The sequence below is a fragment of the Barbus barbus genome (genome assembly GCF_936440315.1).
Source record: "Barbus barbus genome assembly, chromosome: 22".
NCBI classification, from domain to species: Eukaryota; Metazoa; Chordata; class Actinopteri; order Cypriniformes; family Cyprinidae; genus Barbus; species Barbus barbus.
In genome coordinates this window covers 12,771,762-12,777,923 of record NC_136750.1, presented here as the reverse complement: position 1 = coordinate 12,777,923, position 6,162 = coordinate 12,771,762, and positions in this window count along the sequence as shown.

Below are 6,162 nucleotides of genomic sequence, written 5' to 3'. Positions count from 1 at the left end.
CTATTATATGTCATTGAGAATGTTTACAACTGGTGTTTTATGTGTTTTTGTTTGTTTTATAATTGAACACTGATTGATTTAAAAGAACAAATAGTGACAACAGAAAGTTGAGCAACCACAACTCAATTTGTGAAAATATTGTTTGTTTTTGTTTATTTTATTTCTATTAATTGAGTCAACTTACAAACTGTGTGTTTTTCAAAATACAAATCTTAAGTCAAATTAAATCTGAAGAGTCTAGTCTGTTCACTGTTGTTGTGGCATCTTTCTCAGCAGCGAATCTATTCTTCTGAGACACTGGTCCATAGATTGGCATTATAATACCTGCAAATTATTTGCCATACAAGTAAGCGCTACATGATCATTTGGAATGAGGATAAAAAAAACCCAAAACATGCATATATGTTCAAAAATCAATTCGATATCTAATATCTCCTGAATTTTATGAAATTCAAGAGGGCCACCCTCTGATGATGTCATAATATGCAAATTAGATGAGGTTTTTACTATATAGTAGGAATATAGTAATAATTTAGTACTTTTTCCTGTATTATTGTTGGTGTCCTCTTTTCTGATAATTTGGAATGAGGATAAAAAGACAAAAAAATAAAATAAATACATGCAAATAAGTTCAAACATCAATTCAATATCTACTATTTCCTGAATATTATTAAAGTCAAGAGGGGCGCCCCTGATGACGTCATAATATGCAAATTAGATGAGTATATTTACACCCCACATAAACGTTCGGTCATGCCCAACTTTTTTCTATTCACAGTAGATTTATATCTTTAACCCTTTAGGCGCCAGGGTTTTTTGGAAAAAATGCTGGATTTTGACATCAAGATTTCAAAAGCTTGTGGCTTGAAATGGCTTAAAGATAGAGATCTACTGTAAATTAAAAAAATGTTGGGCATGACCGAAAGTTTATGTGGGGTGTAAATATACTCATCTAATTTGCATATTATGACGTCATCAGGGGCGGCCCTCTTGAATTTCATAATATTTAGGAAATAGTAGATATTGAATTGATGTTTGATTTTTTTGTTTGTTTTTTTGTCTTTTTCTCCTCATTCCAAATGATCAGAAAAGAGGAAACCAACAATAAAACAGGAGAAAGTACTAAATTATTACTATATTACTATACTATATAGTAGTAAAACGCATGTGAACAGTAGCCTACTTTTTGATCAGTTCATCAGTAATATTCAGGAAATAATAGATATTGAATGGATGTTTGAACTTATTTGCATGTTGTTGTTGTTTTTTGTCTTTTTATCCTCATTCCAAATGATCAGGAAAAGAGGAAATCAACAGTAAAACAGGAGAAAGTAGTAAATTATTACTATATTACTGTGCCATAGTAAAATACATGTGCCTATTGTTTGATCAGTTGACCAGCTATCTGTCCAATCAGGTATCTATGTGACAGTTTATAGTTCTTGAGAGTATGGTACCTCTCATTGCATGGCACAGCGCACAGACCGACCCCACACACCGCACCTGTACTGTCTGCCGGCGGCACTTTGAGCCCGCGCGATCAGAACAAACAGCGCAATCTGGCCGATCATCAGAGAGAAACAGCTCTCCTATGGACACTAAGACCACGTCCACCCCTGCCACCCCCATCCCCGTTGGGCAAAGTGTTGAAATGATCACTTGTTTGTGCTTTGTGAACGATCGCGCCTTGCGCGCGGCACCATTGCGCAGAAAAGGTGTACCGGGAGAAGCGCGATCATTAGACGGCCGATCGTCATTTCCAAAAGGCAAATATTCCCCTTCAGAGTCAGAATCGGCCAATAACATTTGCAACACATCCTCACAGTACAACTTTTTATTAGCCGTTTGGCGATTTTCTCTCACAAATCTCACAATTTACTCAGACGCTATGAACTGAATTGCTTCCGCATCAATGACACGATAGCTCACTTGCTCTGCTATTTCCTCGAACAATTTTGGTCTAGAATCGAAGTACTACATGTCTGCCATCTAGTGGAAGGGAATACAAATGAGCCATTACACCAGATTAGGAACTACAGCCCATTTCATGAAGTATGACGTCTTGTCGCAATTTTGCGACTTTGGCGCTTAGAGGGTTAAAACATCCATCATGACAACGACATGCCGAGACACTTGTTCTAAGGGCACTCCGGCCTGTAGAAGACAAAGACCTTCCAGGGGCTGAATGAGCAGCAACACATCAGCATGATGCTCACGCGAACTGTACCGCAGCGTCATGACATCTCGGGAGTGTAACCAATGGTGAAGTAGTATCATATGCAGCAATCCGAGAGGCGTGACTGCGGCTGTGGATGCCATATGCCCCAGCAGCCTCTGAAAGTGTTTCAGTGGTACCACCGTCCTGCCTCTGAAGGAACTCAGGCAGTTCAGCATGGACTGGGCCTACTCGTTGGTGAGATGCGCCACCACACTCACCGAGTCTAACTCCATACTGAGAAAAGAGTTTCTCTGCACGGTGGAGTGCTTGCTCTTTTCCCAGTTGTCCCGAAGCCCCAACTGGCTGAGGTGCCGGAGCACCAGTTTTGGCAGGCTGCCAGGCCGTTACCCAGCGCCGACTTGTGATTTTGAGCATATCGTACTTCCACGTTGTGCCCTTGCAGGGCCATTAGCCATGTGGCTATGCATGCATTTGTGACCACACCGTCGCGGATGCGCTGGCTGGTAAGAAATGTTACAGGCTGGTGACAGGTCTCGATGATCAATTTCTGTGCTCCGATGTAGTTGGATAACGATGTAATTGCACACACCTAGAAAACTTCGGAGTTCCGAGACATTGGCGGGTGGCTTGATGTTCTGAATGGCCTGGATGCGGCTGGTTTGGGGCTCAATACCCTGTGGTCCAATGAGCAGGCCCACGTAGTTGACCTTGGTCTTGCACCATTGTCCTTTGTGGAGGGCAATCTTGGTGCCGGCGGCAGTCAGTTGGTGCAGAACATGGTCAATTTCTTTCAGGTGATCAGCCGCCGTCATGCTTTTCATGAGAACATCATCAACGTAGATTAAATTCCCTCTTACTCTAGCATCTGGGCATGCTTTGTTGAGGAAGATGTTAAATTTGGCGGGTGAGTTGGCGTAGCTGAATGGGCACCTCGTGAAGGTGTACTGTCGATTGCAGAAGGTGAATGCCAACTTGTGTTAGTCATCTGGATGCACTGGTATAGTCCAAAATCCTGAGGCCACATCAAGCATGGAGAAGATTGTGGCACCTCTGATTCTTGGTATCTCTTGTCCCAGCTGTGTCATGGGCCACCGTGATAATGGCACCTGTTGATTCAGTTTCCTATAGTTGATGGTTGGTTGCCTCTTAAGGAAAGGCCAGATGGGGGCAGAATAGGTGCTGTTACACGGACGGATGACACCTTTCTCAAGCATCGAGTTGATGATCTCCTGTACAGGTTCATACGATTCTAGCGGGATCTTGTATTGCTTGACAAAAGTGGGTGGAGCTCTTGGGTGCGTTGGGATCAGCACAACATGAAGGTTAGTGAGGCCACAGCCTAAAGAGTCCTTGGCAAATGACTCTTGTATTTGTACAGGACTTGATGGAGTTTGTGGCGGTCTGCATCCTCCTGTATGGCATCAGCATCTTTCAGAATTTGCTGGACTTGTGTGTCAAAACCTGGGTATGGCTCTTTTGTCATTAATTCCTCGGTCTTGTGTGCAGTCAGAGGTGCAGAAACACTTTCAGTCACGCCGGTGTCGTGGTTGGAGACTGTATACACGGCAAGATGTTGGTCTTCTGTTAGCTCTGTTCTACACACCTGCTTCTTGACCACTGGCATGACTGAAATTATGGTGATGAGCTTGAAGGGTGCTGTTGACACTGTGTGGCCTGAGCTTCCTTCTGGAATAACTGAATCTGGGATAGGTCCAATTATTGGTAAAACTAGTTCAAAGTCATGGAAGTCATAACTCACTAGCCAACCCAAACGGTAGGCTTTAGCCACTCTGACATCCGTTGCTGTGCATTTGTTGAACAAGATGTACACTGCCCGAGATGTTACTTCAACGAGGGGTGTGGCTTCCAGAGTGAGGCCCAGTTCCCCACACTCGGGTGAAGGCTGTAAGAAGCCCAATGTGTGGCTGACGGTTTGACCGCATCGCAGGTTGAGTCGAACAGCGACCCCTTTGGTGCAGGCTGGTACTACAGTCTCTTGTTCGTTGATAAGCGTGCAGGCCTCAGGGATTGTTAGGCCTGACAGGAGGTTTTCAAGGTTGGGGACTGTGAGGTCATTGGAGCCCATATCACTTCACTGATCATGTCCACATGAGCCCTGAGATGAATCAAAATGTCCGCTCCGATGTAAACATCAAGCGGTAGGTCTGGAAGGACCAGGAAGTAATGGGTTAAGCATCTGTCATTCCACTTCAAGTTCAGGGCACAGATGCCCTTGGCAGTCACCAAGGTTGATGGGCAGGGATTCAAAGGGAATCGTGTGCGCTTGTTAGCAAAAGGAATGTCCGTTGTGTGCTGTTCGAGCGCATTGAACAGTGAGAGGCTGATGGCTGAATTGTCTGCCCACAGTGCTAGTATGGGGTCTGTTGTTGTGACATCATTCAGCTGTAAGCCCCCCATGACCTGGGGGCCATATGAGTCAGAGTCTTTGGCTAGCTGGAAAGCACAAAGCAGTGAGCTTGAACCTTGCTCTGGGGTCGAGGCGTTCCCGCGACTGGCGGCGAGATTTTCTGTGACCTTTGTGACCTGGCAGTCTGTCTGGGGTGAACGTGGAGACTGAGGAGGCAGAGGATCTTGCACTTGAGCCCAAATTTTCAGCTGTTTAAAGTCTAACAGGGGTTCAAAGTGGTCTAACAGGTCTTTGTCAATGAGGAGAGGGTATGTGTCCAATGGAGAAATATACACAGGGTGCACTAAGCTCATAGGGCCGATGGTCAGGTGAATTGGAGCTACCTGTTCAAGTTGGATCTCATTTTGGATTGCACATTCAGCACACACACAAACTGATATTTAAGTTTAAGTTCGATTCTGTCTTTTGGCTTCAATCTGAAGTCGGTCAAAAAGTTGGCTTGACATTAGAGTGAGGTCAGCTCCAGTGTCCACGAGGGCTTCCAGTCTCACCTCATTTTCCAATGTGATGTCCAAGTATAGTTTTTTGGCCACCCCCCTTTCGATTAGGTTCCCCAGGAGTCTTGGCACTAGGGCTTGTGTGGTGACTGGCAAGCAGTCAGAGCTGGTTTCATGTGACTCGTCAGGGAGGCAGACCACCAAAACCGCGCTTTCGGGTACTTTGGGGTCCTGGCTGGAGGTGTGGTGCTGGATGTTGGCTGGCTCTGGCGGTTCAACAGTCAGCTGAGATGGTTGCGTGATGTCATCACTTGGTGATCGGATATCTGGTTCTGTGGTTGACAGTGGATTAGCAGTGATCTGGTTGGGAAGTTCATTGTGAGAGGACTCGGAGTGGGCGTTGGGGTCAGATCTCATGCTTAGTCATAACTGATCTGACTCATCCTTTTTGTCTCCTTTGTGGTGCTTTTTCTGGAGGAGTTCCTTTAAAAGTCTCATGATCTCTGCTGACTCAGATGCAGCCTCCTGGTTCTGTTTCTGTTGATAGTTTATATTTGGGCTTCTCCAGGGCATGCTGAGAGGGGTTCTGCTTCTGGCAGTCCGAGCTCGATGCTTGTGTCGATGAGTGTCGGCAGATTGTGGGGTTTTTTCCCGTCTTTTCAGAAGCAGTTCTTTGTTTGGCATAGGCCTTATGGGCTAAGTCTCGCAGCTGTTGGGTGGACATAGTTTGTGGGCAAGCCAGAACGCCCAAGTGGTGACTCACTGTTGGGTGCAGGTTCCGGAGGAACAGAGTTTTGAAGTTGAATTCTTCTTCCATTCCTGGATCATTCCGTGCTCCGAAGTATGCCTGTCTGAGCCTGTTGTAGAAGGCCTGCATGGTTTCCTGTCTGCCCTGTTTAAGGTCCATGGCCGTAATCAGTCCTTGCTCTGATTCTGGGTCAGAGAACTCCTTGATCAGAGCCTGCTGCAGTTGCTGGTAATCCACTTTGACCGTTTCTTGCTGTCGGCCTAGAAAACGGCGCACGTCACGGCTGGATGTGTTTCTGAGCAGACAGAGTCTGTCTCGGGTGGTAACATTGGCAACAGTTTGCTAGTGGAATTCAATGTCTTTTAAATAG